Raw genomic sequence first — 23,302 nt, 5'->3', positions numbered from 1 at the left:
ACAAAAATACATGTTTTTTCTAGTTAAAAAAATAGATTTGGAACAAACAGTAAAAACCTGTATCTTTGCTGTCCTAATGTTGTAGGCCCTGTTGAAGAGAGTAGCAAGCAGATCAGCCAGCTATTTTTAATAGGGAGATTCTAGAAATGAAAACACCATGGTAAATCTGATATAATGTCTCCACACATCAGGCCAAGTAGAAAACTATGCATGCACAAGAAAGAACCAAGTAATGGCAGTAAAAAGTGAAGGTCAAGGGAGATATGAAAAGTGGCTGCAACTTTGACTATATCCCCCAACCCATACACAGTTCACTTGGCAGAGTGTGGAAACCTTATGGGGTTACAGGTCATTGAGCACAATCTTTGCCAAAGTTATTTGCTGATCACATATGCAGACACATAGGTAACCCTTAGGAACACTGGTTATACAGTAAAAGACTTTTTTGGTAAAAGTAACTGAGCAGAGACATCAGTGGTTACATACTATGGGAGTGATAGATTTCACAGTTAAGTCTAGGCAGTTACTAAAATAAAACCAAAATCTTCAGGAAAATAAAGTGTATTCAAGTGTGTCTATAATATAATGTACTTTAAAATGTCTATTTTCAGCAACAACAATATTAGTGTGCAAAAAAATAGGAAAGTGTGACCCATACTCTAGGGGAAAAAAGTTAATAGAAACTGAATTAAAGGAAGATATGTAAAATATATATGTATGGTATATATTATATACATATATATATACATATATATACACATATATATACATATATATACCATACATATATGATATATGATATATGAAATCATATATGTATGATACATATGACAATGACTTGATGAATAGGAAAGCTTAATAGGAAAATAGAAACTATAAGAAAGAATAATGTGGAAAATAGAGAGTTGAAAACAAAAACAACCAGAATGGAAAGTGTAGTAGTAGATGAACTCAACAGGAAGTTTTAGATGTCATAACAAATAGTCAGTGAATTTGAAAATAGAACACTAGAGAATTTCCCACCCAGAAAATACAGAGAAACAATTGAAAGAAAATGAAGAGAATCTTAGAAACTTGTCAGATAGTCATAAGCATCCCAATATACATATGAAAGAAGACACAGCATGAGAAAAGTAATTAAATGGTGCTGGAAAAAACTGAAGAAAAGATGGGTGAAACTTAAATTTTTAATTAAAAAAATTAACCTATCCAAGAAGCTGGAAGAATATCTAGTAGGAAAAACACAAAGACACCTACTTCTAGACAAATTACAGCTATGGGTACTAAAAGACAAACATAAAGAAAACATTATTAACCTATGTTTCCATATCAAGGAATTACAAAAAGAAAAATCAAATTCAAGGGAGAATAAGGAAATAATGAAGATCAGAACATAAGTAAATGAAATAGAAACCAAAAAGTTTAAAGAAAATGAGTGGAAACAAAAGTCGTTTCCATAGAAAGATCACTAAAAAGAGTAATTTTTATCTAGTTAGACCAAGGGGAGGGGGGAAGAATGTACAAATTATCATCCGAACTAAACTGTATCCCAATTAAAAGATTTGCAGCAAAAGTTATAAACAGCTTAGTCGCAGCATGTTACATAACGTAAATGAAATAGATTCCTAGAAAGACACAAGTTAGCCAAATTAATTTTTAAAAATAGAAAAATTGAGGGGCGCCTGGGTGGCGCAGTCGGTTAAGCGTCCGACTTCAGCCAGGTCATGATCTCGCGGTCCGTGAGTTCCAGCCCCGCGTCGGGCTCTGGGCTGATGGCTCAGAGCCTGGAGCCTGTTTCCGATTCTGTGTCTCCCTTTCTCTCTGCCCCTCCCCTGTTCATGCTCTGTCTCTCTCTGTCCCAAAAATAAATAAACGTTGAAAAAAAAATTTTTTAATAAAAAAAAATAATAAAAAAATAGAAAAATCGAATAGACTTCTGTCAAGCAAAGTTAGAGAATGTTTATTATAAGTCTGAATTAAAAGAAAAAAAAAAAAACACCAAGCCAAATGACTTCATTGGTGAATTTTGTCAAAGTAATTGGAAGTATTAATACGAATCCTGTGCAAACTTCTTCAGAATTAGAGCAGAAGGGACAATTTCCTAACTCACTTATGAGACCAATATTAGTCTAATAAAATAATTCACAAGAAAGTGACATCATATATATGCCCTCAACATTGATGCAGAAATTTTCAGAAAATATTAGCAAACTACATCAACAGCATTAAAAAAACCAAACCAAAACAAAACAAAACAAAAAACTATTCATCATGACCCAAGTGTGATTTATGTCAGGAATACAAGCTTGTTGTTTTTTTTTTTTTTTTTTTTCCGAATACCTGAAAATAAATTAACAAGATATACTATATTGGTGAAATGAAGATTAGAAGCCATATGATTATAATAGATATTGAGAAAGCATTTAATAAAATTCACCATTCCTTCATGGTAAAAACTCAACAAAACATGAATAGAAGGAAATGGTTGAAAGAACAATATCCATAGGTCTCTGTGTTTTAGCAGCAGCTATCAATGTGAGTTAAAATAGTTTGTCTTTGATTCAAAAGTCTCATGCTTTCTGCCAGTATCAATTAACTTGTGGCAGGCTAATTTATTAGCTTGAAAACTTGCTAAAATCTTAGACCCTTTGCAATTCTTTAAGGGTATTTTCTCAATCTGTTAAAGTATGTCTAACATTAACCTACAAATAACATCATGCTTCCTGTTGAAAGACTTAATTCTTTTCACTAAGATCATCCAATGACCCAAAGCTATCCATTATGGCCACTTCTACTTGGTACTGTCCCTGAGGTTGTAGTCAGTACAGTAAGCAATGGGGGAAAAGAGGCATCAAGATTAGAAAGGAAGAAGCAAAACTTTGGTTATTTCAAGATAATTTAATTTCTGTGTAGAATGGCCTACAGATTTAAGCCAGGGGGTGGTAGAGGGTTAGGAGCTACTAGAACTAATAAATACATTTAGAAAAGTTTAAAGATCTAAGACCAATACACACATACACACAAAAAATAAAATAAATTGTGTGATTACATACTAGTAATAAGAAATTGGAAATTGAACATATGAAAATAATACCATTTAGAATAGCATCAAAAATATGAAGTACTATAGGACGCATGTGAGGAAAAGACCAGACAAATGCTGATTCAAGAGGGTCTAAATAAGTGAAGTGTTGTGCCATGCCAATCAATCAAAAGTTTCAATGTATTTAGATGTCAAATCTCCAAATTGATACATAGATGTAAGGCAATTCCAATCACAGTATCAGAAGGCTATTTTGAAGGTTGACAAGCTGATTCATAATTTTTGTTGAAATGGAAAAGACATATAATAGAACAACTTTGAAATAGAACAGTAAATTTCAAGGACTCCTATTATTTAATCTCAAATCTTTCTATAGAGCTGAAATAATCAAGGATAGTGTTGGTGTAAAGACAAATTAATCAGTGAAACAAAAGAGAAAATCCAGAATTCCCAGTCTCCTTTTATTTTATGGTCTTGACAATTTTTCCATGTTCTTATATCCACAGCTAAGATTTATGTGAAAGGATATACAGCAAAATCAGTGAAGGGAAGAAGTGCATGGAGTAAAATCCAGAGGAATCCAGGCAGAGTCTTCCAAGAGTCCTCTTCCACTAGAGTCACACAGGATACACACAGTTCCTCAGGTATTTTGTAGAACTTTCAGTTGATATTTCTTCATGGCTGGACTGTATTTATGGGATTTGGGGAATAATACCAAAGAGATAAGTACCTTCTCATCGCATCATATCAGTGCGTATATCATAATGACATAACCATATGTTTTCTTCAGCGAAGTGTTTGAATTGACATTTTTAATATATTTACTCCTTCTATCAAAGAATGTGCTAAATCTTGTCAATTATGCTAATATTATTTTCGATCTCTCCATAGCATTTGGAATATTTTTGATTTTGAGAATTTCCTCATATAAATAGAACAGATGTTTTAATAAGTTTATTCCTGTGTAATTTATTTTTATTACTTTTTCATACCATTTAATCTGTTAACAGACTATTATATGTCTAAAGAAAGAACACTAATTTTTGCATATTTATTCTTTATTCTGCTACTGGATTATCTTATAGCTTATAATCATTTTAATTGATTATTTCTAATATTACAAATATACATACAGTAAATAGGTTATAGCATTACCACATGATGAAATATTATATTTCTTTAAAATTTTTTTGAATAGTATGATTATGTATAAATAAACTGTTAATATGAAGTAAAGCAAAACAGAAAATGATGGGTTTCAAGTAGGGTTAAATTTACTTGGGGTGTTTACCAACAATGTAGACTACTGTCCTCACCATCCCAAAGCTACTGAGTAAAAAACTCAGAGGGACAAGACCCCGAATCCTGCATTATTAATAAAACTTCTGGTGATTCTGATATGCATAGACAATTCATAATAAAATATGATTTAAATATAATAGGACATATATAAAAAAGAATTTTTGTATAGTAGTGAATTCAATAATGATTTTCTACAAACTCAGTGTCTGATCTTCATGCTATCTCTCAATTTAAAATAAGATTTGACAGGATCCCGTCAATAGTGTAAGGAATTAATCAAATAAATTATTTCTACTTCATTTTTAGCAGGAAATTAAAAGGTCTTTTAAATCTTTATTTTAAAAAGCTGAATAGAGCTGTGGTGTTTTGGAACATTTTTTAAATCCTTGTGGTTTTGAGAAAGGCACTGGCCCTGCGGAAATAGGGCCGTATTGCTGGCTTAGAGGAATCAATAATAACGCACCTGAAAAAAATCAGGATTATTTAAATGATGTGGGAGATCCAGTGCAAAAGGCAAATATGACTCCTTTTGTACAAAAATCATGAAGAATTTTAAGACCACAGAGCATTAAACCAAGTACAGGATTCTTCCAAGCATAGATTCCTTTGTGACTCTCCAGGTTGCATACTTGTAAAGCTGGCTCTGCACTTAATATTCTAAAAGCAAGTTACAACTTAAAAAAAATTATAGTCTCAGCTTTTGTAGTCACAGCTTACTCACTATCATTTATTTTTTGAAACCATTATGCACCGAGTTCTGAACAAGATTGCAAATGGTAAGTCCTTACAACAGATATTCATTTTTCAAACATTCTTCCCTCAGGTGACCTAAATTACTGTATTTCTTTTTCAAATATAAAACATTTCTTGCATAGTGATTTAAACTCATCCCATGGAAATTTTATTGCTTCTCTAAATAATCTTCAGAAATATTTTAATGTATCTATATAGCAAAATCATGAAATAAACAAATGCACATGAGGGTGATGATAAATGTATATTTTAGACTGTTTGGAAAGAGAAAAGTCATTTTTAGTCCATTGGTACTGCTTTAAAAAAAATTCAGTTTTTCTAGGAGACAAAGACTATTTTATTGTCTCAAGAATATTCATCCTAAGGGGCGCCTGGGTGGCTCAGTTGGTTGAGCGTCCGACTTCGGCTGGGGTTATGATCTCACGGTCTGTGAGTTCTAGCCCCGTGTGGGGCTCTGTGCCAACAGCTCAGATCCTGGAGCCTGTTTCCGATCCTGTGTCTCCCTCTCTCTGACCCTTCCCCATTCATGCTCTGTGTCTCTCTGTCTCAAAAAAAATAAATAAACGTTAAAAAAATTAAAAAAAAAAGAATATTCATCCTAAGAGGTTAAAAGGTTTGAACCTTAGAACAATTTTAACTCTCTCAAGTTCCCTTCACTATAGGATTCCTTCCAGTGGAGAGAGAAATTATTTCTTATTCACTATAATGTCATTAGTGAAGCTTTTTCATGTTAACTCTTTTACCACTAGTATTAAATCCTGGTGTCTTTTGAGTAATAGGGGAAAGGCTTTTTTAAATCTTAGAGTTAGGTCCTTTTGTAGTTCTTCTGAATTTTGTGTCTTCAGAAAATTAGATAATGAGGCCTGGTTCACAAAAACTATACTCTCTCACACCCCCCACCCCCGCTCCCATGCACATTCAGTGTGAGACTAATATAGTTTGGTTTTTAACTATAATGGACATTATCATATCTGTGAATATTCAATAACACTTTCATTTCATGGAAATGTGTGAGGGAGTAATTTATATTGTCTTAAGTCACATCTCTAAACCCTCACTGTTCACAAAATCCCTGTGGTCTTGGGGCAGTGTATTATAGCCCATTCTGGCTCTCCCTTAAAGATTTAATTCAGCAATAGGAGTATCCTTTGTGGGTTTGTTATTCTTTCTTTTGTTTTTCATTGAACGTAGTGAAAAATGAAGACATATACTGAACAAAAGTAATTTGTAAAATTGAATTCTACAATCATGCCATTTGTCTACATAGAGAACTCATGTTTATGTTATTAAATGTAGTAGTATTAAAACATCCCTGTAGTCATTCTATGAAATGAGTATCATTCCCATTATACTGAAGAGGAAACAGCCTCAGAGAGCACAACAGGACCTTAGGTAAAGCAGGAGTACTTTCCTTGAACCTCGTTCTTCAGCCTCCAAATTCCAGGATTATTCCCCACCTACCAGCAGTTCAGCATATAGAAGAGTATATAATGTTTCCTCTTCACTACAGTTTTCCCAATATCTCCATGTATTTAGGTAGTTCTATCACAGCTCCTCATTTTCACATTTCTCCCCAAAGAGGAACTGGATAGTTTACCTTAGTTATGTTTGATCTAATGATCTTGCTGTTTAATTATGCCCATTAACTTTTCTTACTACATTCGAAACCCAAGTCACACTTTACTTCTAGAATTATTCTCTAACTCCAAACTACATGCCGTTCTTTTAACATGAAAGAACATGATTTGTATTAAGTGATGGGGTGGCTATCAGTTGTGTTGAAGAGGAAATGACTTTAGAAGCAAAGCAATTGGATTTATGACTTACAAATGGTGTGATGTTTTATAAGAGATACTATACTTCAGTTTTCTTAACCATTAATGGAGCTAATGCTTACCACATAGTTTTGTGAAGATTGAATAAAAAATGATGTCTAAAATGTTAAATAGTAATTGGGACATAGCGAGTCATTAGAAATATTATTTTCTTTTTAATTTTTTTTGTTGTTGTACATCGATGAAGTCTTACTAGCTAATATCAACACGGTACATTCACAGCACCTGCTATCTTAATCTAGCACTTTAACAACTGATGCTCGTCCAACGGATGTTTTAAATGATTATTGCCAATACCACGAGGTCCTGCAGTGTATTTTAAATGAAAGGAAAACTCCCACGTGTGTTGTGCAACAACCTCTTCTAAAACTTCATGTAAAGCAATGTCAGCCTTGTGGTCAAAGAACAACAGGCATATTTTGTTGGGCTTTGACAGTGTTTGAAAAATTTTTTAAATCAGTGATCAACACTTAAAAATTAGGATATTTCTGATTTATCTTACTTAAATCATCTGAAAAATTTGAAATACGGATGCTGACCCCCTTTTGGGCAAAAAAACAGCCAGAATTCCTATGTAGCTGATCCACCTGTTTGGGACATGTCTTCTCCATGTCTCTGTGTTGCCACTTCTGCCTATTTTCCTGTACTCAGACGTGTTCATTCAGTTACTTGCTAAGTAATTAATTCTTCCCTCTGAGTCCATACTAGCAGAATTGTTAACATTCATATGCCTGATTGTAGTCTCCATGCTGCATTATAGATTGTTTTCTATCATGCTCTTAAATATCCTTTCAGCCTCTTTTATCTGTCCGATACCAAAGCCACTTTCACACTGTTAAGGGTTTGTTACGGTGGCACTCTACTCGCAGATACCAAAGTCTGCATTATTTTCCTGTTGCTGTTGTAACAAATTACCACAATTTTAGTGGCTTGAAACTACACAAATTTATTATCTTTTGATTCTAGACATCAGAAATCTGATAAATTTCACTAGGCTAAAATCATGTCAAATGAATTGCATTCCTTCGGTGGCCTCTAGTGGAAAATCCATTTCCTTTCATTTTCCAGCCTCTACAACCTTCCCTTATTCTTTGGATCATTGCCCTCTTCATGGAATCAAATTATTTCAACCTCTGTTTCCTTTATCATATTGTCTATGACTCTTATCCTTCTGCCTCCCTCTCAAAAGGATCCAAGATATGGGGCGCCTGGGTGGCTCAGTCGGTTAAGCGTCCGACTTCAGCTCAGGTCACGATCTTGTGGTCCGTGAGTTCGAGCCCCGCGTGGGGCTCTGGGCTGATGGCTCAGAGCCTGGAGCCTGCTTCTGATTCTGTGTCTCCCTCTCTCTCTGCCCCTCCCCAGTTCATGCTCTGTCTCTCTCTGTCTCAAAAATAAATAAACGTTAAAAAAAAAATTAAAAAAAAACAAAAAAACAAAAGGATCCAGGATAATCATCCCATCTCAAAACTCTTAATACAGTCACATCCCTTTTGCTATATAAGGTAACATATTCACAGGTTCTGGGGATTCATGTGTGTACCTCTTTGGGGTTTATTATTCTGCCTGCTATACTTTTTAAAAAGTGATTCAACCCTCAGTGCCTTACTGTTCATGGTAAGAGTCATATGCCCCTTCAAGAAGGCAAAGTGTGGTGGCCTACCCTTAAAACTGTATTGGTCACACAGACTGGGACTCCTTTTTGGAAAGCCTCTTCCTTCTGTGGCCCAACAATTTAGGGTTCGGCTCTTTGGGTATCCCTTGTCTGCCCCCATCATAATGCAGAGTATCTTCCTGAAGTTATTATAAATCATCACCTTTAACTTCATTTCTAGGAATCCTCTACTTTTCTCAGAAAGAATGAGAGGCAGCATTATAACTTGCGTACGTTTTTATCATGCTCTTTGAAAGGAATTCTTATATGGAGATCCACTCATCTAGAGAGGGGAAATGTAACCCAGCTCTAAAACCCACCTGTAAAAAATAAAATAGTCTTTAAAAATAAAACTCATGCACAACTCCATTAATGAAAGTATTTCCTTATAATGTGTTGCATTGACAAATATATCACTGACACCATTAAGGGTAAATATATATTACAGGAGGCATGTATTGGAGGGTGGGAGAATGCATTGATGTTACGGTTGCTAAAACCTCTTGAGAGAGGCATTGCCTGTGTCTCATTGATGTGGGGTGATCATTATCTTTCTGAATCTAAGAAGTCCATTGCATGAGACATTCTCTCTCAGCTTCACACTCTCGTCTTGGCCTATCCTCAAGGAGCGTACAATTAAGGTAAAATGATTGAACAAGTCTTCTTCAAAACCATTTATACTAACCCAGAGCTGAGAGAACCAAGACTACATGCCACCTTTATACAAATCAGACTAACTTTAGTGTCTAGTAATTTTTAAATTGTATACAAGTTTTCAGAATCATTAATTTTTTCAGTCATCGTAATGAAAGGGTAATGAAGTATAGATTTCTTTGTCAGTATCAGAAGTTTTATATTTAGTGGCTAAGGACAAAATTAATAAGTAATTTACTTAAATTTAGCTTTTGGTGGGTAAATAGAATATAAAATAGGAAAATGGTGACAGTACTGAAAACCACATTGTCATTTTTTTCGGTGCTATTGTATTTTATAATTACTCTGTTACCTCCCAGGAGTTTATCTCCCAAGTGCTCATTGATGCTTTTATTTACTTGTAGATACTGTAAAGTCCATGGAATTAGGTACTTATTCTTCTAGAATCTGAATTTCCAATCTTCATTCTTCCTAATGCAGGTCTCTTTACTGATCAGCTTAATGTCTAGCTAAGTAACTATAATAAACAATAAAAAAACAGATTTGGGGGAAGGAAATGTAACTTTGTCCAAATGTATAGTTTCCTTTCCAAAAATCTGAAGGTATTTTTAATCACATTTTACACTGATTGTAAAATTGTTTTAATTATTATAACTACTTGGGAAATGTGAACATCAGGGACCTTCCCATTTTCTATTGTTTAATACATATCTTGCAGTGTAACATCAGCTCATTAATATGGATGAGATAGGAGAAAATAATTTTTTTATGCCAGCAGTTGAACATAACCCTCATTTGCTAGGACATATTATTATACATCAGAGAATATCAGAATATAAAACACTGATTTTACTACTAAAGAATTGGGTGAGATTCTAAAGATGAGAAAGATAAGTAAATCTAAGGCTGACTTACCTTACCCCTCAAAATATTTATGTAGGTACTTAGAAAAAATATATCCTTTCTTCTAAGGGAAAATAATTAACACAATCAATCATGTTCTTTTTATAGCCTATGGATACAGATTTCTAGTATAGACTGTGTTCATTTAAAACTTTTAAAGTTTTTAGTGTCAAATAATCCACTAATGTTAACTAGCAAAGGGAAAAAATAGAAACCTGTTTGGGATTATTTCAAGTGTGTGTCCCTACTAATATTTTAATATTATAAAATTATGGAAACAGTGAAATTATCCTTGATCTAGACATGGGATGAATCAAAAAGCAATGTATCTTTTATGGTGTAGAATGGACACAACTACCCAAAGTTCAAAACTGAAGGAAAAATAAAACCCTATCTTAAGACAATGTGGAATAATGTCCAGAGTTCTTGTTATTTAGTCATACATTGAGGGGATGATTAACCTAAGGACACATACAGAACAACAATGAAACTAAAGAGGCTAGATATTTGATACAAATTAGTTAGTAAAGGAAACTTTAAAAACTTTGTTAATGACATGAAAGATATTATTAGCTTTCCATTCAGTAAAACCAAAGGATATGTCTTTCTGCTTAAAGGAAAAATAACAATAATTTTGAGAGTATATTTGCAATATTACTTTAAGCATAAAGACGGTCTTGTACTCTGGGCATCATTCCTTTGCGTCTTCAGATCTCGTTTCTCTTCATTTTCACCCAGCCCAGGGCTGGCCTATAGGGATGGCATTAATAATTTTTTTTTCCTCTTGCTTCCAGATAGGTTTTGTCAAGGAGAATAGGGAAGGATCACATGCAGGAGATAAGAGAGAAAGAGTGATGTCAGCATATTTGTTCTTTTGGCTCCTTCCCTTCATAGTCTCCTTATGCTGGTTGTTATGTCCCTACCAAAATATCTCAGCCTGAGACTCTCTCATTCCAGCCCTCTCTACTGATATTGTAGTCACCCTCCTTCCCTTTACTTTTCAGGTCTAAGAGTGATATTGGTCTCTAATGTTGCTAGCCTACTAGCCCGAGTATGAGACTCTTTTTTCTTTATCTGTTCGCTATGACTACAAATACGTCTTGTATTAAACTGCCCTCATATTATCTTAACTTGACGCCCTATATATTTGCTTCTAAGACTCAATCTGAAATATCAAGTGTGTCATCATATGGCTTTAGACTCACTCAGACACTAAAAAATAAGGATGACAGGGGCGCCTGGGTGGCGCAGTCGGTTAAGTGTCCGACTTCAGCCAGGTCACGATCTCGCGGTCCGTGAGTTCGAGCCCCGCGTCGGGCTCTGGGCTGATGGCTCGGAGCCTGGAGCCTGTTTCCGATGCTGTGTCTCCCTCTCTCTCTGCCCCTCCCCCGTTCATGCTCTGTCTCTCTCTGTCCCAAAAATAAATAAACGTTGAAAAAAAAAATTTTTAAAAATAAGGATGACATGGCTCACCTTAATTGTCTCTGAGTCCCCGGATCAGAAATTTCCAAGAACAAGAATGAACTGATAAAAAAATTATTCCAATTTCTTTATGTAAATATTTTACATGTTTATCATCTAAACAAGAATATTTGCATGCATATAGTGTGATCTAGTTGCAAATGTTCCAAAACCCTCGTGAATAATGCATGCTTAATAGACGTGAAAATTAGTTGTTGTGGACAATTTGGAGTATCAGGATGGACGCACCCCAAACTGTGGTTTGAGTATAGATACCATACATACACCAAGGGAGTAGTAAAAGGTTTATTTCTTACATAATTGAGACTTTTCTGGAAGAACAGGGTAGGTCTCCCAAAAGGTCCAAAAATGGTTTAAGAAGGTAAGGAAAGGAGACTGGCTAGGGGTTTTTATTATGGTTGGGGGCTGAAGCCAGGGTTAGGATCCCCAGGTGGTCTGACAAGAGGCTTTCATGGTTCAATCTTTTCTAGTGCCAAAGCATCTATCAGCTTTGCCAATTGTATGGCAAAGGACAAGAAGGAAGGGAAAAGTTTAAAAGCTGTTAGCAGTTAAATATTAACACTAGAGTCAAATTCAGTAGTAGATTAACTGGAAACTCTTTTAATCCAAATATATTTTGCTTCAGCATCATTTCCTTAGTCTACCTCATAATACCAAACCTACAAATCAAGATCTTTTGTTAAAAAAATTTCTTTCAGAGAATGCCTTTTTTTATACATGCATTAATTCTTTCAAAATTAATAGTTATATTTTAATAAGCATCTTCCTTATAAAATCAGGGAAGCAAGGGCCAATGCTTCCTTTGTTCAATATTTCATTCAAAAAATAGAACTTCCATTTGGAATGTTGAAAATTATCAAGAATATCACTCCCACACTAAAGCAAAAAAAAAAAAAAAATCCAGACAACTTGCAAATTTTCCATTTTCTTGATCCTGTCAGACAACTGAGTAACAGGGCCATAAGCTAACCTGAAATCTAAGGATATATAGGGACTTTGAAGGAGAGATAGAACAGGAACATTTGTTTCTCTGGGTAAGATGCTTCTGCCCATCAGTAGAATCCAGGTAAAATTTTTAACAAATTGTTAGAGGCTAAGTGTGGGCTAGATAGATAATATAGAATATCTAAGGTACACAGACTTGAAGGAAATTCAGTATTTGCAGACCCACTTGTAAGCCATTTTTTGAATGTTCATGGGATAGCCTTTTTCATGATACAGCCCTGGGAGAGAAAGAGCAACAATTATAGGAAAGTCACAAAACTCCATCCTCTACCTCTTCTCCCCTACCTCTCCTACAGAAGAGTTTTAACATACAAAAAACGACAAAATATTTGTCACAGGGAACTAATGAAAACAAATAGCTGCTAATAAAAGGGGACAAAGTAAGACCTTCTATCCTGTGGAAAGGGTAGCAATGCATGCTGGTCCGAAACCAGTAGTCCTACTAGTGGAACAGAACCCCTGAGAACACCAACCCCTAGGGACCAGGGACCTAGTTAGTGCCCTCCTGAGATTTAGGCTAAATCAGAATAAAAGTGAACATCCCTTCTCTGCATTCCACTATCAGACTAAGAAACATGAAGTAATAAGAAACAGCAATTTTCTGTCGGGAAGAAGCCCAGAGCATATAGGGAGTATACAAAAGGAAAATGAAGATGAGCAGATACTGAGATAAAACCATTGACAACGAACTCTTACCCTAAAAGTGAGGTAATAGCAGTGGAATTTGAACCCTGTTCTAAACTGAAGTAAACCATAGTAACAACAAATCCCAAACAGACATCAATTCCTGAATAAATTGACTCAATTTCCACACTAATAGCATAACAGTAGAAAAGTAAGCCCATTTTCAATTCAATAAAGTAAAACAAAACTATCTCAATCTATCTCAGTTTCTAGAGTTCTACACAAGATATCTGACTATCGAAAAATAATTGTAAGGCATACCAAAAAACAACATGCTGTCAAATAAGAACGACATCAATAGAACTAAACTCAAGACACAGATTTTGGAACAGTGAGACAATGACTTTAAAATGACAAAGTAAATATTCCAGTTAAAAAGATGTATACAGTAAAATATCAGATAGGTATTGTGGTAGTTCTGTATGTCAGCTTGGCTAGGTTATATTCATTCAAATATCGACCTAGGTGTTACTATGAAGATATTTTGTAGGTGTAGATGTAGAAGCTCAGAGAACACCAAGCAGGATAAATAGAAAATAAAACACAATACCTAGGCATATCATAATGAAATTGCTGCAAATCAGAGGCAAGGAGAAAGTCTTAAAGAAAAGCAGAACAAAGAGAATATAGCTAACATTTCATCAGAAACCATACAAGTCAGATGATATTAGAGGGACTTACTCAAAATGCAGAAGGGCCAAAAAAACTGTCAACTGAGTATTCTATACCCAGCAGAGAAGATCTTTCAAAACACAGAAGAAAATATTTACTTTTACAATTATTTACAGGATTTATTACCAACCTGCCAAAAAAAAAAAAAAAGTATTAAAGGGAGTTTTTCAGATAGAAGGAATATATTCAGACAAGAAAAATTACCAGGGATAAGGAAAAATATTACACAGTGATTAATGGGTCAATGTTTTAATGGAATATCTTTTACCATTTTTTTTTTTTTACTTTTAACCTATGTACCTTGTAGTTAAAATAATTTCTTGTAGACAACATATAGTTTGTTGGGTCTTGTTTTTGTTTTTAAGTCCATTCACATAATCTGTCTTTTGATGTTATTAGATTACTTATACTTAATGTAATTACTGGTTGTTCTTATTTAGGGATACCACATTATTTTTTTTTCCGTTTTCTTTCATGTTTGTTCCATTGTGCCCCTTTCCTGTCTTCTTTTATATTAAGTGAATGTTTTATTATCTCATTTTAGTATTCTATTTTACCTATTGTGATTTTGACTATATATATTTGTCTTATCCTTTTACTGGTTGCTCTAGAAATTAAACACACCTAAAATTTCACAGTCTTCTTAGAATTAATATTTTACCACTTCAAGTGCAATGTAGCAATCTTACTACCATATAAGTGGTGATAGTGGTAATAATTTTTGCCCTATCTCCTTTATATTCTAGTTGTTTGTCTCTCTAAATATATGTATGTTTTTTTGTGTATATATATATATGTATATATATGTAATATATAATATATATTTAATTATAATATACACAAAACATATATATATAATATATATAAAACAAAAATGTTATATTTATTCACATATAACATATACATATATAACAAACTATAAACCTAACAAGACTGTTACAATTTTTTGTTTCCAACCATGACACATATTTTAACAAAATTAAGAAGAGAAAATAGTGTATTTTACTTTTCCACATAATTTGTGTTGTATTATCCCTAAAGCTCTACATTTCCTTCTAGATTCATTTTGCTTCCATCAAAAAAACTTCCTTTAGTATTCCTTAGGGCAGGTCCCCTAGAAACAAATTGTCTTAATTTTTCTCCATCTCCATCTGAAAATGTCTTTATTTCACTTGCTTTCCTGCAGAATATTTTCACAGAATATGGAATTGTTTAATAACTTTTTTTCTCATTATTTACAAAATCATTTCCCCTGTCACCTGACCACTGTGGTTTCTAAAAAGAAATATTCCATCCTCTGAATCATTTCCATATACATAATGTAGCATTTGTCTCTGAGTTCTCAATATTTTTCTTAGTTTTTAATATTTAGAATATAATATATCTAATATTTTTTTCTTTGTTTATCTCCTTTAGAGTTAACTGAGTTTTTTAAATCTGTAATATTATTTATATCTCTTTTGCCAACTTTTAAGGAATATTTGGCTCTTCTTCATATATTTATTTGGTATTGTAGTCTTTCTTCTTACCTTCTAAGACTCCAATAACATGTATGTTAGACATTTCCTCATTATCTTGTAGATCCCTTAGTTTCTATTCATTTTTCTACATTATCTACAATCTTTTCCTTTCTGTTCAGATCAGTTAATATCTACTAATCTATGTTTAAGTTCAAGTTCACTGACTCTTCTGTCATCTTCATTTTGCTACTGAACCCACTTCAGTTGTTCAGTTTTTCAGTTAAATTTTATATTTGGTAATATCATTTATTTCCCTACTGAGACTTTCTCTCTTTCCATTGATTTCAAGGTTATTCTTTTTTACTTCTTGAGCATGAATATAATAATTGCTTTTAAAGTCTTTCATAATTACAATAGCTGGGTTCTGTCAAGGAATGCCTCTATTGGTTGTCTTTTCCCTTGAGAATGATTAAAATTTAATCATTTCTTCATGCATAAGTTTGGATTGCATTCTGGATGTTTGAATACTGTGTTATAATATTCTTGATATCACTTAATTGCCAAGGAGAGTGTTTGATTTTACCTGGAAAGCAATGCAGTTAGGTTTGACCCACAAGTTTTCCACCCATATTGTGGCAATTCAGTTTTCTAAGTGTTTGCCATATTATTTATATCTGTACCACATGTACCTCATTCAGTAGGTGATCTGGGATGTGGATGGTCCTGTGCCTGTTCATACCTTCCTCAAAGCCTTTGATAGTGCTGTTAAAGTCAGAAACATGAATGTCAAACTTAAGGGTGATCCCAGGTATTTGTATACAGCATTATAGTATCTCTTTCCTGAGATCCTTTCTTCTCTGTGATTTCTCTGATACTTTCTAGCTTCTACGTCCTCTTTCTTGGTCTTCTGGCCGTAAACTGGACCTTTAGTTTCCCCACTCATTGATGCAGTTACTACTACTGTCTCTGCCTCTAGCAAAGGCATATTGGGGGAAAAGCAGTGTAGATTCTCTCCACACTCTCAGGACAACAGTTCCTGTGGTCATAGAAAACAATATCCCCTCTCAGAGTTGCATGTGGTTGCCCAGTTGCACTGCAATCATTTTGTTGCTGCTTCTGCTGCTGTTGCTGCTATTGCTGTCTTGAAATACCCTGAAGGTGGAAGTAAGAGAGAACAACAACATCAACAACAAAATCCAGTTTCCCCTCCATTTTTTCTGGCCCTTAAGGTGCTCTCTTTCTTGTTATTGAGAGCAGAGATATTGCTTTCTTTTGGAACTCTTCCTGTCTGCATCCTTGAAAGAGTTCTGGGTTGCGTGTTGACTTTGAATACAGAATGCAAGAAACTGGAGGAAAAAATGAGAATCACTTCCAGTTTGTTTTAACTTCAAGTTCTGGTTTCCTTTTCCCAATATACAATGGAACATATATTTTTCAAACACTATCCAGAGATAGCTACTTTATGCATGAGGTCTAGGGTTTGGGAGGCATTCATGGGAGAGACAGAGCAGAATGTGTTTACTTCACCTTGAGTAGAACTGCAGCCTTCGATTATATACTTAAAAGAAATTCATGGCAATCAAGTTTACTTAGTATATACTTATGTGACAAAAATTTGTGTTTTATATGCTTAATAAATTGTAGTCTGGTAATCATCACCATTGGGATAATCAAAATTCCTGGCATTTATGTACTAGTTTAAAAAGAGGTCACATGTACACCATATCATTTTGATTCTTTTCAACAACTCTGGACAATATTACTAAGGAAGAAAATCTAGTTGAGATATGGTTCCTTCTCAAAGTTCACCCAGCTAGTAAACTATTAAAGTCACAAATCAGGTTTTCCTGACCAGATGTTTAATGTCTTCCCTCTACTATACACACATGAATGTTTTCTGAAATGTCAAAGGAGTTAGAAAGCATCAATACTAACGGAAGATATCAGCTATAGTGAATCAAAAGCTTATGTTAATTTAGTTGTTATAAGTTATGTTGCTTATGTTACACATAAGCATACACTGATCCATTATTTTAAAATTCAGATCTTTTTTAGGAGCTAGACATTAAAAAAATGCATCAAAATTATTGGGGAGAGTTAATATAGGCTTTTGACTGATAGGTAGGAATACTACTGTATGATAAGTAAGAACTACATGAATTATCTAAACTTCCTATTCAGGGGCGCCTGGGTGGCTCAGTCAGTTAAGCGTCCGACTTCAGCTCAGGTCATGATCTCAGGCTCATGAGTTCAAACCCCGTGTCGGGCTCTGTGCTGACAGCTCAGAGTCTGGAGCCTGCTTTGGATTCTGTGTCTCCCTCTCTCTCTCTCTCTGACCCTCCCCCATTCATGCTCTGTCTCTCTCTGTCTCAAAAGTAAATAAACATTAAAAAATTTTTAAAAAAACCTTCCTATTCATATACTGAGTTCTGTTTAATACTTTGCAAAAGAAATGACCAATGTTAGCAATTAGCCTGTCACTTCCCTTAGAGTACATGAAATACTCTATAGTAAAAAAGGAAAGGTTTGTGTTGTGTCACATTTGAATCACAAGTCTGAAAATATATTTAATTGCCTTATATGAGACAATGAAAATTATATATTTAAATTTAAAATTATTTACATGATCATATATAATTTGTAATTATATATAAATACATATACATATCTATCTATCTATATATATAGGTATAGATATATATATATAGATATTCCAACTTATTAATGACTTTTTAAGTGTAAAATTCTCACCAAAGTATCTAGGAGAATACAGAAAGCCTTTTTTCTGTATCTAGAGGTAACCATTCTCTTCCTAATATCACTCCTGTGTGAATTAAAAGACTGAAACTTACTAGAAAAAAAGTAGGACAGTAAAAAACAGGGAACTGTCACATACTGCATGCTGGAAGGGGTACTACTAGCATTTCAGGAGTTGCAAGAAAAGGTACAGGAAGGGCTGTGCAAATAGTGCTTTCTGGAGTGAATAGTCATGTCTGTATTCTATCAGTTCAGGGATTAAAAGGCTGGGAAAAACACCTTAATCAAGAGAGGCTGCACTAGACAAATGTCTACCAGGTGTGAAAATCAGGCTAGGAACAAGATATACTCATGAACTTGTTCTCCAGGCAAATACTTGGAAAATGCTAGCAACCATCAAACAATGGAGTTACTCACTGCAGTATTTTAAATGGGAAAGTTCATTGTATAAGGTGTTTGAACAATAAAACATGTTATAATACAACATATACATAAATTTCCCTATTTATTGGCTTATTATGTTGTATGGAATTTTTCACTGATTTGCTGCATACATGAGCTTAGTATTTCGGTGTTTTTTTTAAATTAAATTAAATTAAATTAAATTAATTTAATTTAATTTAATTTAATTTAATTTAATTTAATTTTTCTTTAAGAGAGAGAGAGAGAGCACAAGCATGGGAGGGGAAGAAGGAGAGGGAGAGAAAGAATCTTAAGCCCCTAGGCAGGGCTCTATCTCACAAGCATGAAATCATGACTTGAGCCAAAAGCAAGTCACACTTTTAACCTACTGAGCAACCCAGATGTTTTGTTTATATTGATACTATCTGGTACCCATTCCAAGTGACCTGTGACTAACTCCAAGGACATATTAACTTAGCCTATCTATTCACACAACCATATATGGATAAAAATTACCTTATTTAAAAGTCAGTATGGGTTGAATTGTGTCTCCCTAAAAAGATACATTGAAGCCTTAACTAGCAGAATGTTAAGTGTATTTATAAATAGTGTCATTGCAGATGTTAAGATGAACTCATACTGGAATAGTGTGGGCCCCTAATCCAATATGACTGTGTCCTTATAAGAAGACAATATGAAAATAGACAAAGGCACATGAAGAGAACTTCATGTGATAACAAAGGAGAGTGAAATGATACATCTGCAAAACAAGGATTGCCACCCCTACCGGAGGCTAGGAAGAGGCAAGAAAAGATTCTACCCAGTCTCAGAAAGAGCATGTTTCTGCTGATACTTGATTTTGGACTTCTAACCTCCATAATTGTGAGGGAAAACTTTCTGTTGCTTAAGTGACCCAGTTTGTGGTGCTTTGTTACAGCAGCCCTAGGAAGCAAACACAGAAGTGGAGCAAGGATAGCACAAAGTGCAATGTGGCAGGTGAAAATAGCTTCAACGCTAGTCAAAGGAAACCCTTTAAAACCTCACAGGGAAAGTATGCTTTAAGTAGTATTTAGGGGCGCCTGGGTGGCTCAGTCGGTTAAGCATCTGACTCTGGATTTTGGCACAGGTCATGGTCCCAGCGTGGTGGGACTGAGCCTGCATCAAGTTCCACAAAGAGCATGGAGCACATAGCCTGCTTAAGATTCTCTCTCTCTCCCTCTGGCCCATTACCCCTAGTCAGGCACTCTCTCTCTAAAAATAAATAATAAAATAAAATAAAATAAAATAAAATAAAATAAAATAAAATAAAAAAAGATAAAAAATGCATCTAAAGTATTTAAATAGTATTTAATTTAGGACTAATTAGAATAACATTGTTTTCTTTTATCATTTGATTTCAAGAAGTGGCTTATAAAAAGTAGGGTGCACATTTACAACAGAAAAACCTAAGATGAAGGCAAAGACATAAAGGAAGAAAATTGTTAAGAATACAGTGCTATAAGAAAACCCAAATTTCAAAGCAAAATTAAAATTTATCGTGGACTAAGGTAGCAAAGGAATTAATACTGCTGAAATAGAGATCAGTGGAATGTTTGGTCACTAAAACATGCCCCAAGATTTAAGAAGTAATGAGGGAGGATAACAGGGAAAATACTAGAAGAAAACAAACATAAAAATTGTGGTTCTTGGGGCGCCTGGGTGGCGCAGTCGGTTAAGCGTCCGACTTCAGCCAGGTCACAATCTCACAGTCCGTGAGTTCGAGCCCCGCGTCGGGCTCTGGGCTGATGGCTCAGAGCCTGGAGCCTGTTTCCGATTCTGTGTCTCCCTCTCTCTCTGCCCCTCCCTCGTTCATGCTCTGTCTCTCTCTGTCCCAAAAATAAATAAACGTTGAAAAAAAAAATTAAAAAAAAAATTGTGGTTCTTCACACACATAAAACAAGGTTGCATAATTTAACAGAATCTGGAATACCAGATATATTTAAAGAAAATATTAAAGATTTGAATAAATATTAAAATAAATCAATGCATACAGAGAAACATTAACATATATTTTTCAGTATTAAGTTCAGGTAAAATAGAATTTGAAGGAGAACACTACCAAATAATGCAAAGAAAGACTTTTTCTATAGATATTAGGATTTTAAAAAAAAACACAAAACAATTATCACAATAATACGCAAAATAATGTTGCATTAAAATGTAAAGAAAGGAAATTAAGATTTCAGCCATCATTGGTATTAAACTTACCCTCATAGTATATACAGGTATGAAACCAGATAAAGTGTATGGCATTACTTTTTTCAGGTATTCCATAGCACAAAGATCAGAACTGATATTCATGGGAGAAGGGGAAGCCTAAAGTTGTGGTGTACATTCGACCTTGCTTTTTGCATGAAAGTGACTGCTAAACCTCGGAATAGAGAGGTAGAGTTCAAGGAAAGAATGTTGGTTACAATTTGCAAAAGAAGTATAGCTTAGCCAGAGGAAGAACCTGAAATTAGGCCTGGAAAATGCAACTGGAATTTGCAGGCTGAAGTTACTAGAAAGGTAGTAGTTCCTAAAATCTGTGTTGGGGTTTTCCTCAGTTCTCTGCCCAGGTAGGTACTAGTAGGGCAAGGCTCTCGGAGTTCAAGGAAATGAAAACATCTGGAGTGCTTAAAATGGAAGTTTGAAAGGATGCACACTGCTGGAGAGCTGTTGGAATTTAAGTCCAGCTAGAGAAAAATTAATTTTTGTACAACCCTGACATTCAGTTTAGGATTCTGAAAGACCATGTGTTAGAGTAAGGACAGTACTCTAGAGTAAGGGCTATTGGGAAGAACAAAGAGCAAACCCAAAATATTCCTAAAACTAAGCCTCAACAAGATCAGGATAGATCCTCTAGTAATATAGCTGCCTTCCAGAACAAAAGTCAGCACATTGTAGAGCAAGATAAGGTAATCAAGAAGAAACTCTACAATGCATCTTTCCTACTGTCCAAGATAAAATTAGAATGTTGAAGATAGGCAAATAAATAAAAAATGTGAATCTTAGCAAGATAAAAGGTAATACAAATAGTACTGCAAGTGAGTCATGTTAGACGTAGAATTTTAAAGGACTTTAAATCGTGTCTATGTAAATTAAATATATAATAGGAAAAAGTATACAGAATATAAACAGATGCATTTAGAGAAAAACAGGAGCTTTTAAAAGAAACAAATGAAATTCTAGAACTAAAACGTTAAAAATCTGAAAGAATTTATTGAAAGCACTTAGATATAGACTGGCACAGTAGAAAACATCAACATATCGGTGAACTCAAACTATATAAACTGAAGCACATGAGAAAAAGAAATAAAAAACAGAAAATCACCCAGAACCTTTGGAAAAACAATAGTATGATTCATGTTTAATTAATTTTAATTAATGTCCAAGAAAGAGACAAAATGATGGAGAATGGAGAAAAATGCTCAAAAATAATACAAAACTTTCTCATAATTGATGAAATATATCAACCCACAGATGCAAGAAACACAGCAAACTCCAAACATCATAAATACTAAAAGGACAATAATGGTCCCAGGGCTAAACTAATTTTTAGGCAAAATTAATAAAGACTGTTGATTCATAAACTTACGGCAGGAGAATACATGTACCATCATTTTCATTTCAGCAGGGATTCAGAAATTTTAGAATGGAGAATAGGTTTTATAGAATAAAAAAAGAAATAATGAGAGGGTAATGAATTGGCAAGACCTCTGTTAAGGTGGGATTTGGAAATAAGGAGACTTTCTAACTGGTCTTAGCAACATTTGTTGATCCCTGATGGCTACAAAAAGTCAGGTGAGCAGTTTGGGAGCATTTCAAAAGAGGAAGGAGTGTTAAATATTAGGGGTAGAGTTTTTTCTGTGGGTATTCATGTCGTGCAACAAGTGGGTATTGAGATGCTTTGTGTGTGTGTGTGTGTGTGTGTGTGTGTGTGTGTGTGTGTGAGATCAGACTGTCATTACAGTTCTTATGCATCAATGGCTACTAGGCAGGCAGTTTCTTAATGGAACACTGGTGAAATCTGAAGTGTGACATTTTGTTTGTAGGAATGTACCAATATCAGTGTCTTATTTTTGACAAATGTACCATGTTAATATAAAATGTTCACAACAGAGGAAAGTGGATGAGGGATATGCAGGAACTTTATATCATCTCTGCAAATCTGTGAATCTATAATCATGACAAAATAAAAAGTTCATTTTTTAAAATGTCGTTGTTTTAGGGCACCTGGGTGGCTCAGTCAGTTGAGTGTCCAACTCTTGATTTTGGCTTAGGTCATGATCTCAGGGTGGTGGGTTGTGCCCCGCATTGGATTCTGCATTGAGTGTGGAGTCTGCTTACGATTCTCTCTTCCAGCAGGTGGGGTGCCTGGGTGGCTCAGTTAGGTGTCCAACTTCAGATTCGGTCATGATCTCTCGGTTCATGAGTTCAAACCCCACGTCGGGCTCTGTGCTGACAACTCTGAGCCTGGAGCCTGCTTTTGGATTCTGTGTATCCCTCTCTCTCTGCCCTTTCCCCACTCATGCTCTGTCTCTCCTTCTCTCAAAAATAAATAAATAAACATTAAAAAAAATCTCTCTTCCTCTGCCCCTCTTCCCACCCCCTCTCTCTAAAACAAAATAAAATACATACATACATACATACATACATACATACATACATACATACATAC

At 34.5% G+C, this 23,302-nt stretch overlaps 1 long non-coding RNA gene across 1 annotated transcript in view; it reads left to right on the top strand.

Annotated features, from left to right (window-relative positions):
- Positions 1 to 3,551: 3,551 nt before the first annotated feature.
- The window catches only part of LOC121041653 (uncharacterized), a 346,158-nt gene continuing 326,407 nt past the window's right edge, over positions 3,552 to 23,302 (top strand). The window contains exon 1 of the long non-coding RNA XR_005795802.1: positions 3,552 to 3,687. This is a non-coding gene — a long non-coding RNA (uncharacterized LOC121041653). The remainder of the gene's footprint in view (positions 3,688 to 23,302) is intronic.

The sequence above is a fragment of the Herpailurus yagouaroundi genome, unplaced genomic scaffold, assembly GCF_014898765.1.
Source record: "Herpailurus yagouaroundi ecotype Mexico unplaced genomic scaffold, PumYag 184, whole genome shotgun sequence".
Classification (NCBI taxonomy): domain Eukaryota; kingdom Metazoa; phylum Chordata; class Mammalia; order Carnivora; family Felidae; genus Herpailurus; species Herpailurus yagouaroundi.
This window is presented reverse-complemented; position numbering and strand designations above follow the sequence as displayed.